This window comes from Nycticebus coucang, chromosome 10 (genome assembly GCF_027406575.1).
Source record: "Nycticebus coucang isolate mNycCou1 chromosome 10, mNycCou1.pri, whole genome shotgun sequence".
NCBI classification, from domain to species: Eukaryota; Metazoa; Chordata; class Mammalia; order Primates; family Lorisidae; genus Nycticebus; species Nycticebus coucang.
Window position 1 is genome coordinate 111,963,954 of NC_069789.1, and position 11,457 is coordinate 111,975,410.

Consider the following 11,457-nt stretch of genomic DNA (forward strand, 5'->3'; position numbering starts at 1 on the left):
ATGTGTGGTAATCTTACTGGAGTTAGATGGTATGTCAAAGTGGTTTTGATTTGCATTTCTCTGATGATTAAGGATGTTGAGAATTTTTTCATGTGTTTGTAGGCCATGTGCCTGTCTTCATCAGAGAATTTTCTGTTCAAATCTCTTGCCCCCATAGACATGGAGTTTTTTGTTCTTATTGATTAGTTTGAGTTCTGTGTGGATTCTAGTTATCAGACCTTCGTTGGAAGCATAACCTGCAAAAATCTCCTCCCATTCTGCAGGTTGTCTGTTTGCTTTACTTACTGTGTTCTTGGCTCTGCAATAGCTTTTTAGTTTGATCAGATCCCAGTAATGGATTTTGAGTGTTGCTTCAGTTGCCTGGGGGGTCTTCCTCATAAAATACTATCCCAGGCCGATGTCTTCGAGTGTCTTCCCTGCACTTTCTTCTTGTATTTTTATAGTTTCATGTCTTAAGTTTAAATCTTTTATCCAGTAAGAATCAAATTTTGTTAATGATGAAAGGTGGGGGTCCAGTTTCAGTCTTCTACAGTTCACCAGCCAGTTCACCCACTACCATTTGTTAAATAGGGTGTCTTTCCCCCACTGAATGTTTTTGATAGACTTATCAAAGATCAAATGATGATAAGTAGCTGGGTTCATCTCTTAGTTCAATATTCTGTTCCATAAATCTACCTCTTGGTTTTTGTGCCAGTACCATTCTATTTTGATCACTAGAGATTTACAGTCTACCTTGAAGTCTGGTAATGTGATACCTCCTGATTTGTTTTTATTTCTGAGTATTGTATTGGCTATTCGAGCTTTTTTCTGATTCCATATAAAATGAAGCACTATTTTTTCAAGTTCTTTAAAGTGTGACAATGGTGCTTTAAGGGATTGCATTAAATCTGTAGACTGCTTTGTGAGGTATGCACATTTCAATAATGTTGATTCTTCCCAGCCATAAGCATGTTAGGTTTTTCCATTTGTTAACATCTTTAGCTGTTTCTTTTCCCAGAGTTTCATAATGCTCTTTCACATCCTTTGTTAGGTAAATTCCCAGATATTTCATCATCTTTGGCACTACTGTAAAAGGAATAGACTTGACTATATTTTCAACTTGACTATTGTTGGCATGTATAAAAGCTACTGATTTGTAAGTATTGATTTTGTATCCTGAGCCACTGTTGTATCCCTTGATGATTTCTAAGAGTTTTGTAGTTGAGTCCCTGGGATTTTCCAGGTATAGGATCATATCATCAGGGAAGAGTGAATGTTTGATCTTCTCTGGCCCTATTGGGATACCTTGGATTGCCTTCTCTTGCCTGATTGCAATGGCTAAGACTTCCATTACTATGTTGAATAGCAGTGGACACTGGGCATCCTTACCTAGTTCCTGATCTGAGTGGAAATATTTTCAATTTTACTGCATTCAATATGACGTTGGTTATGCGTTTGCCATAGATATCCAGTATCAATTTAAGAAATGTCCCATCTATGCCTATTGTCTTAAGTGTTCTGATCATGAAAGGATGCTGGATATTATCAAAAGCTTTTTCTGTATCAATTGAGAGAATCATGATCCTTGATTTTTATTTTATTTATGTGATATATTATATTTATAGATTTGGGTATGTTGAACCAACCCTGCAACCCTGGAAAAAAACAGCTTGATGATGTTGTACAATTTTTTTCATGTGTTGTTGAATTCTGTTAGCTAAGACCTTATTGAATATTTTTGCATTGATATTCATTAATGATATTGGTCTCGAATTTTTGTTCTTTGTTGGATCCTTTCCTGGTTTAGGGATCAGGGTGATATTTGCTTCATAGAATGTTTTGGGAAGTATTTCTTCTTTTTCTGTGCTTTGGGAAAGTTTGTATAATACAGGTACTATTTCCTCTAAAGGGTTTGATAGAATTTGGATGTGAAGCCATCTGGTCCTGGACTTTTCTTTTTTCAAAAAAACAACTTTTTGTTTCCTTGATCTTCTGAATGATTCTTTTGTTTTCAGTTTCATTTAATTCTGCCCTAATTTTGGTTATTTATTTTCTTCTGCTGGGTTTGGGATTGGCATGTTCTTCCTTTTCCAGTTGCTTGAGATGACCCATTAAGTTGTTGGCTTCCTCTCTTTCTGTATTCTTGATGAAGACTTCCAGTGGTCTGAATTTCCCTCTTGGGACTGCCTTTGCAGTATCCTACAGGTTTTGATAATTTGTGTCTTCATTATCATTTTGTGCCAAGAATTTGGTGAATTCCTTCTTAATCTCACCTTTCACCCAGGTATGATTCAGCCTAAGATTATTTAGTTGCCATGACTTTGTAAGATTCCTGTTGCTATTGAGTTCAACTTTTATTCCATGGAGGTTTGACAAAATACAAGGAGTAATTTCTATTCTTTTAAATTTGCTGAAGTTAGACTTCTGTCCTAAGATATGATCAATTTTGGAGGATGACCCGTGGGTTGATGAGAAGAATGTATATTCAGTTTTATTAGGATGAAATGTTCTGCAGAGGTCTGTTAAGTCCCTTTGTTCTAGGGGCAGGTTTATGTCTAATATTTCTTTGTTTATTTTTTTCGTGGAGGATCTATCAAAAACTGTCAAAGGGGTGTTAAAATCTCCAATTATTATAGTGCACGAAGATATCAAGTTGTTCCTATCCATTAAGGTTTGCTTTATAAATTGAGGGGCATTCTGGTATGGTGAATAAATGTTCATTATCAAAATCTCTTCGTGAGGGACTGTGGCTCGGGTTCCGGAAGCCGGAGAGAGCTGGTGCTTTGAAGCTACCTGGGTCAAAGGATGCTGAGTCCCAAGTGCCTAGGCCTACAGGACTACATGTATCTGACTCAGAGACATGTGCTCACATACATGGAGGATGCAGTATGCCAGCTGCTAGAGAACAGGGAAGACATTAGTCAATATGGCATTGCCAGGTTCTTCACTGAATAGAGAAAACAGATACCACTTAGTAGAATTCTGTGTGATTTTTGCTATATAAACAGCCTTTACTATAAGATGAGAAAATAAAACCATATCAAAAATTTGTATTAGGTTGTATGTACTGTATGTCGAGCAGAGTACAGTGAGACAGGCAGAGCTGCTCCGTGAGCTCCTTTATACTTTCCCATAGAGAAACCTTGACTGGCTGCTTAGAGCGAGACACACACACACCCTCAATGCCCGGCAAGCCCATGAGGTCACTATCATATGACAAATGCTTTGCTGCAGTTATCTTACTCCCTGTGTGCTTTCCATTTGCTTCCCGGGGCTTCTGACTGGACCTCCGTAAGAACTGCACCACGACCCCAAAGCCGCAACCTGTGCCCGCTGGGCCTCCGCGCTGACCAGGAGCTGCGGGAGCCGTGCAACCCCACGTCCTCCCTCCTGTACCCTCCCTGCCTCCACACTGGCCCACTCATCTGGCCATGGACTCTGGTAGCCACATGCCCTCCAGGGCCCTCCCTGCCTCTGCGTGGAGCCCTTCTTCTGGCCAGAGACTGCTGGAGTCTTGGGCTCTCTGTGCCAAAGTCACTGGGCGCCAGGTACTCCCAGAACCATGTGCACCACCCCCCACCCTGTTGCTGGATCTGGGTGTGTTACACTGCGGAGCTGCTTCCACAACCAGAACTACCTGGCTATGGCAGCCCCAGAGGAACTACACAGGGTCACACCCTACAAAGATCTAGCAACAATAGAGTGATCCTGCTGGGGTCTAATCTTGGAGAGACACCTCCCCAACTCTGAGGATGGCCAGAGGCAACAGTTAAAAACAATCATGATGCGAAATCAACAGAAAAACTCTGGCAATATGAATAATCAGAGTAGATCAACTCCCCCAAGGATTAATGGGACAGACACAGGACAAGACCCCATGCACAAACAAATAGCTGAGATGTCAGAAATCAAATTCAGAATCTGGATAGCAAATAAGATCGAATTAGAATTTCAAGCAGTAACCAAAAAGATATCTCCAGAATTCAACGAATTCAAAGACCAAATGACCAAATTTTGACACACTGAGACAAGAAGTTGCATCCCTCAAAGATCTGAAAAACACAGTAGAATCCCTCTGTAACAGAATGGAGCAAGCAGAAGAAAGGATTTCTGACATCGAAGACAAAGCTTTCCAACACTCCCAAACTCTCAAAGAGGAAGAGACATGGAAGGCAAAAACAGATCACTCTCTCAGAGACCTCTGGGATAATTTGAAGAAAACCAGTATTTGTCTTATAGGGATCCCTGAAAGCAATGAAGTGGCTTCACAAGCCACAGAGTCTCTTCTACATGAGATTATGAAGGAGAACTTTCCAGACATGCCAAGAGATTCTGAAATTCAGATATCAAACAGTTTCAGAACTCCAGCACGACTTAACCCAAATAAGACATCCCCCATACACGTCTTCTGAAAGCAGCCAGACGAAAGAAAACCATCACCTACAAGGGGAAGAATATTATAACTACAGATCTCTCTGCTGAAACCTTTCAAGCTAGAAGAGAATGGTCATCAACTTTTAGTCTTCTACAACAAAATAACTTTCAACTCAGAATCCTGTACCCAGCTAAACTGAGTTTCATTTATGATGGAAAAAGTAAATACTTTAACGACATTCACATGATGAAGAAACTTGCCATAACTAAACCAGCTCTCCAGGATATTCTCAGACCTATCCTTCATAAAGACCATTGTAACCCTCCAACACAAAAGTAAACCCACCCAGAAAATTTTGATCAAATTCCAACTTCCACAGTCGCAAAAGGATTAAAAATGTCCACCAGACTCTCCAAAGGCTTATCAATATTCTCAATTAATGTGAATGGTTTAAATTGTCCTCTAAAGAGGCACAGGTTGGCTGACTGGATACAAAAACTCAAGCCAGATATCTGCTGCATACAAGAATCGCATCTTACATTAAAAGACAAATATAGACTCAAGGTGAAGGGATGGTCATCTATACTCCAGGCAAATGGAAAGCAGAAAAAAGCAGGTGTTGCAATCCTATTTGCAGACACAATAGGCTTTAAACCAACCAAATTAAGGAAGAATAAGGATGGACACTACATATTTGTTAAAGATAATACTCAATATGATGAGATTTCAGTTATTAATATTTATGCACCCAACCAGAATGCACCGAAATTTATAAGAGAAACTCTTAACAGACATGAGCAACTTGATTTCCTCCAGTTCCATAGTAGCTGGAGATTTTAACACCCTTTTAGCAGTGCTGGATAGATCCTCCAAAAAGAAGCTAAGCAAAGAAATCTTAGATTTAAACTTAACCATTCAACATCTGGACTTAACAGTCATCTATGGAACATTTCATCCCACCAAGACTGAATATACATTCTTCTCATCAGCCCACAGAACATACTCCAAAATCGACCACATCCTAGGCCACAAATCTAACCTCAGCAAATTTTTAAAAATAGAAATTATTCCTTGCATCTTCTCAGACCATCATGGAATAAAAGTTGAACTCAATAACAACAGGAACCTGCATACCCATACAAAAACATGGAAGCTAAACAACCTTATGCTGAAGGATAGATGGGTTATAGACGAGATTAAGAAGGAAATCACCAAATTTTTGGAACAAAACAACAATCAAGACACAAATTACCAGAACCTCTGGGATACTGCAAAGGCCATTCTAAGAGGGACATTTGACCAAGACTTCCTCAAGAAAACGGAAAGAGAGGAAGTTAATAACATAATGGGACATCTCAAGCAACTGGAGAAGGAAGAACATTCCAACCCCAAACCCAGCAGAAGAAAAGAAATAACCAAAATCAGAGCAGAATTAAATGAAATTGAAAAAAAAATTATACAACAGATCAATAAATCCAAATGTTGGTTTTTTGAAAAGATCAGTAAAATAGATAAACCTTTGGCCAACCTAACAGGGAAAAAAAAAACAGTAAAATCTCTAATTTAATCAATCAGAAATGGTAATGATGAAATAACAACAGACCCCTCAGAAGTTCAAAAAATCCTTAAAGAATACTACAAGAAACTCTACTCTCAGAAATATGAAAATCGAGAAAGAAATCGACCAGTACCTGGAAGTAAGCCATCTACCAAGGCTTAGCCAGAACAAAGTGGAAATGTTCAACAGGCCTATATTGCGTTCTGAAATAGCATCAACTATACAAAATCTCCCTAGAAAGAAAATCCCAGGACCAGATGGCTTTACGTCAGAATTCTACCAAACCTTTAAAGAAGAACTAGTATGTATATTACTAAACCTCTTCCAAAATATAGAAAAGAAAGGAATATTACCCAACACATTCTATGAAGCAAACATCACCTTGATCCCCAAACCAGGGAAAGACCCAACAAGAAAAGAAAATTATAGACCAATATCACTAATGAATATTGATGCAAAAATACTCAGTAAGATCCTAATGAACAGAATCCAACAACACATCAAAAAAATTACACACCATGACCAAGTGGGATTTATCCCAGGGCCTCAAGGCTGGTTCAATATATGTAAATCTATAAATATAATTGAGCACATAAACAAACTAAAAAATAAAGACCATATGATTCTCTCAATTGACGCAGAAAAAGCTTTTGATAATATCCTGCATCCCTTCATGATCAGAACACTTAAGAAAATTGGTATAGAAGGGACATTTCCTTTTTTTTTTATTTTTTTTTTTATTGTTGGGGATTCATTGAGGGTACAATAAGCCAGGTTACACTGATTGCAATTGTTAGGTAAAATCCCTCTTGCAATCATGTCTTGCCCCCATAAAGTGTGACACACACCAAGGCCCCACCCCCTCCCTCTGTCCCTCTTTCTGCTCCCCCCCCATAACCTTAATTGTCATTAATTGTCCTCATATCAAAATTGAGTACATAGGATTCATGCTTCTCCATTCTTGTGATGCTTTACTAAGAATAATGTCTTCCACTTCCATCCAGGTTAATACGAAGGATGTAAAGTCTCCATTTTTTTTAATGGCTGAATAGTATTCCATGGTATACATATACCACAGCTTGTTAATCCATTCCTGGGTTGGTGGGCATAGAAGGGACATTTCTTAAACTAATAGAGGCCATCTACAGCAAACCCACAGCCAATATCGTACTGAATGGAGTTAAATTGAAATCATTTCCACTTAGATCAGGAACCAGGCAAGGTTGCCCGTTGTCTCCATTGTTCTTTAACACTGTAATGGAAGTTTTAGCCATTGCAATTAGGGAAGAAGGCAATCAAGGGTATCCACATAGGGTCAGAAGAGATCAAACTTTCACTCTTCACAGATGATATGATCGTATATCTGGAAAACACTAGGGGTTCTACTGCAAAAGTTTTAGAAGTGATCAAGGAATATAGCAATGTCTCAGGCTACAAAATCAACATCCATAAATCTGTAGCCTTTATATATACCAACAATAACCAAGCTGAAAAAACAGTCAAGGACTCTATTCCTTTCACAGTAGTGCCAAAGAAGATGAAATATTTGGGGAGTATACCTAACAAAGGACGTGAAAGATCTCTACAAAGAGAACTATGAAACTTTAAGAAAAGAAATAGCTGAAGATGTTAACAGATGGAAAAACATACCATGCTCATGGCTGGGAAGAATCAACATTGTTAAAATGTCCATACTACTGAAAGCAATATATAATTTTAATGCAATTCCTATTAAAGCTCCATTGTCATATTTTAAAGATCTTGAAAAAATAATACTTCATTTTATATGGAATCAGAAAAAAACTGGAATACCCAAAACATTACTAGCAATAAAAACAAAGCAGAAGGAATGAGGCTACCAGACCTGAGACTGTACTATAAATCAATAGTGATCAAAGCAGCATGGTACTGGCACAAAAACAGAGAAGTGGATGTCTGGAACAGAATAGAGAACCAAGAGATGAATCCAGCTACTTACTGTTATTTGATCTTTGACAAGCCAATTAAAAACATCCAGTGGGGACAAGATTCCCTATTTAACAAATGGTGCTGGGATGAAAGAAAAAGTATTCAATGAACTCAGCCCTACTATGAAGCTAATTTATAGTTTTCACATGAAGGCCATAACCCAACTGTAGCACAAGAATGGGGGAAAGGGCCAAGGAAGGGAAAGGGAGGGGGGAGGTGAGGGTGGAAGGAGGGTAATGGGTTGGGCCATACCTACGGTTCATCTTAGAATGAGTACAGGCGAAACTTACTAAATGTAGAATACAAATGTCAACATACAATAACTAAGAAAATGCCATGAAGGGTACGTTGAACAGTTTGATGAAAATATTTCAGATTGTGTATGAAACCAGCACATTGTACCCCTTGATTGCACTAATGTACACAGCTATGATTTAACAATAAAAAAAAAATCTCTTCGTGTTGGGTGTTTCCCTTGACAATTATGTAGTGACCATCCTTATCTTTCTTTTTTTTTTTCATGTTTTTTTTTGGGGGTTTTTTTGGGGTTTTTTTGCAGTTTTTGGCTGGGGCCAGGTTTGATCCTGTCACCTATGGTATATGGGGCTGGTGCCCTACTCCTTGAACCACAGGCGCCACCCATCCTTATCTTTCTTTATCTCAGTTGGTTTAAAGCCAATTGTATCTGAACATAAAATTGCAACCCCTGCTTCTCTCTGATTTCCATTTTCCTGTATTATAGATGTCTATCTCTTCACCCTGAGTCTATTTTTCCTTTAAGGTAAGATGATATTCTTGTATGCAGCAGCTATCTGGTCTGAGTTTATGTATCCAGTCAGCCAACCTGTGCCTCTTTAGATGACAGTTCAAACCATTCTCCTTAACTGAAAGAATTGATAAGCCTGGTAGTGTTTGGGGTGTCATGTTTTTTAAATGTCCAGTGGAATTTTCTTTTTTATTTTTTTGAGACAGAGTCTTAAGCTGCAACCCTGGATAGAGTGCCGTGGCACCACAGCTCATAGTAACCCGAAACTCTTGAGCTTAAGCGATTCTCTTGCCTCAGTGTCCCAGGTAGCTGGGACCTCAGGCGCCCACCACAACACCCAGCTGTTTTTTTGTTGCAGTTGTCATTCATGTTTAGCAGGCCTAGGCCAGGCTCAAACCCACCAGCCTTGGTGTATGTGGCTGGTGCCCTACTGACTGAGCTATGGATTATCAGCCCCAGTGGACATTTTTAATACTTTGACCACTGTGGAAGTTGGGTGGGTTTTTTTGTTTGTTTGTTTGTTTGGAGACAGTTTCAATAGAGTGCCATGGCGTCACAGCTCACACCAACCTCAAATTGTTGGTCTTAAGTGATTCTCTTGCCTCAGCCTCCCAAGTAGCTGGAACTACAGGCGCCCACCACATGACTATTTTTTTTTTTGGTTGCTGTTGTCATTAGCAGGCCCAGCGGGCTCAGACCAGCCAGCTTTGGTGTATGTGGCTGGTGCCTTTACTCACTGAACTATGGATGCCAAGCCAGAAGTAGGGTTTTCAAAAAATTTCTGGGTGAGTTTACTTTGGTGGTAGAGCTGGTCATTGTGGACGATGGTTCTGAGAATATCCTGGACAGCTGATTTAGTTATGGCTCATTTCTTCAGCATGTATATGTTATTAAAGTATTTGATTTCTCCATCACAGATAAACTTAGTTTAGCTGGATACAGCAGCCTAGGCTGAAAGTTGTTTTGTTTTAGGAGATTGAAGTTCTATGACGATCCTCTTCTGGCTTAAAGCATTTCAGCTGAGAGATCTGCAGTCATTCTGATATTTCTCCCTTTCTAGGTGATGCTTTTCTTACATCTGGCTGCTTGCAAAATTTTCTCCTTCATCTTAACTTTGGCAAAATTAATCACAGTGTTGCTAGGAGGTGCTTCATTTGGACTGAGTCTTGCTGAGGTTCTGAAACTGTCTACTATCTGAATTTCTGTACCTCTTGCGATGCTTGAGAAATTCTCCTCCATAATCTCTTGGAGTAGAGCATCTGTACCTTTAGGACCATCCTCTTCTTCAGGAATTCCTATAAGACGAATGTTTGATCATTTGGAGTGATCCCACAACTCTGAGGGAATGATCAGTTTTTGCTCTCCATTTTCTGCCTCTTTTGAGTGTTTGGGAACTTTCAAAAGGTTCGTTTTCAATTTCAGAGAGCCCTTCTTCTGCATGGTCACTCTGTTACTAAGGAGGTCTGCTGTATTTCTGAACTCCTCAAATCACTTTTTCATTTCCTTGAGCTCTGCATCTCTTTTCTCATTGTGTCCATATCTTTGGTGACTTTGTCTTTGAATTCATTAATTTCTTGACACAACATTAGAACTACTCTTTGAATTTTAATTTCTAACTTATCTTCCATTCTATTCATCTTATTTGACATCCATAGTCTAAATCCAATTTCTGACATTTCAGCCATTTGTCTATGCATGGCATCTTCAGTTGTATCTCCTTTGTCATTCCTTGAAGGAGGTTGATCTACTCTGGTAATTCATGTTGCCAGAGTTCTATTGGTTCTGCACCACATTTTTTCCTCACCATTTGGTTATTAGAACAGGGTGAGATTGAATTGGAGTTCCCAGGTAGTGGAGATAATCAGCCCTGTACCAAAGTGCTAGGCATTTTTGTTTGTTTGTTTTTGAGACAGTCTCACTATGTTACCCTTGGTACAGTGTCGTGGCATCACAGCTCACAACAACCTCAAACTCTTGGGCTTTAGCGGTTCTCTTGCCTCAGCCTCCCAAGTAGCTGGGACTACAGGCGCCCGCCACAGTGCCCGGCTATTTTTTTGTTGCAGTTGTCATTGTTGTTTACCTGGCCTGGGCTGGGCTTGAACCCAACAGCCTCGGTACATGTGGCTGGCACCCTCACCACTGTGCTACCCCAAGCACATTTTGTTCTGTGCTGCCACCAAGCCATCACTAGGCTTTTTAATTGTGGCTTGTCCCCTACAACTTTACAAAGGTCCCTTTCAAAGTTTTGGCCAGAGAGTCTGGGGACCTACTTGGTGAGATAGCACAAGTTAGCTCTGTTTTGATATTAGCCAACCTCTACTCTATCCTAAAAAGCTACAGTATTGGGTTTAAATTTCAGCTGTGGAGAGATACACAAAGCTGCAGCACCCTGCCCCCACCCTTCAGTTCTTTTCTACTACAGAACTTCAAAGGTCAACCTCAGAGTATCCTGGGTGGACAGCCCCAGAGTTCCAATCAAATTGTCTCAGGCTGTACCAACCTTGCTCAACAGAGAGGGATGCAAGGGTCTCCAGCAGCACAGTTGGAGCCAGGGTCCATGTCCCCACCTGCCAGACTCAGGCCACATTGGTATCTGCTCCTCTTCTTCCCAGCCCTGTTGGAGCCAGGACCACGTCCCCAGTGCAACCGCCCCCCACCTACCCCCACCAGTCTCAGTCCATACCCGGCAAGCCTCTGCTTGCCAGCCCAGTTGGAGTCAGGGGACCATGCACTTGGCCTCAGGTCTGGGTCCACACCCAGCAAGCCTTTGCTCTCTGGCACAGCTGGGCCCAGACCAGCTCTGCACTCCAA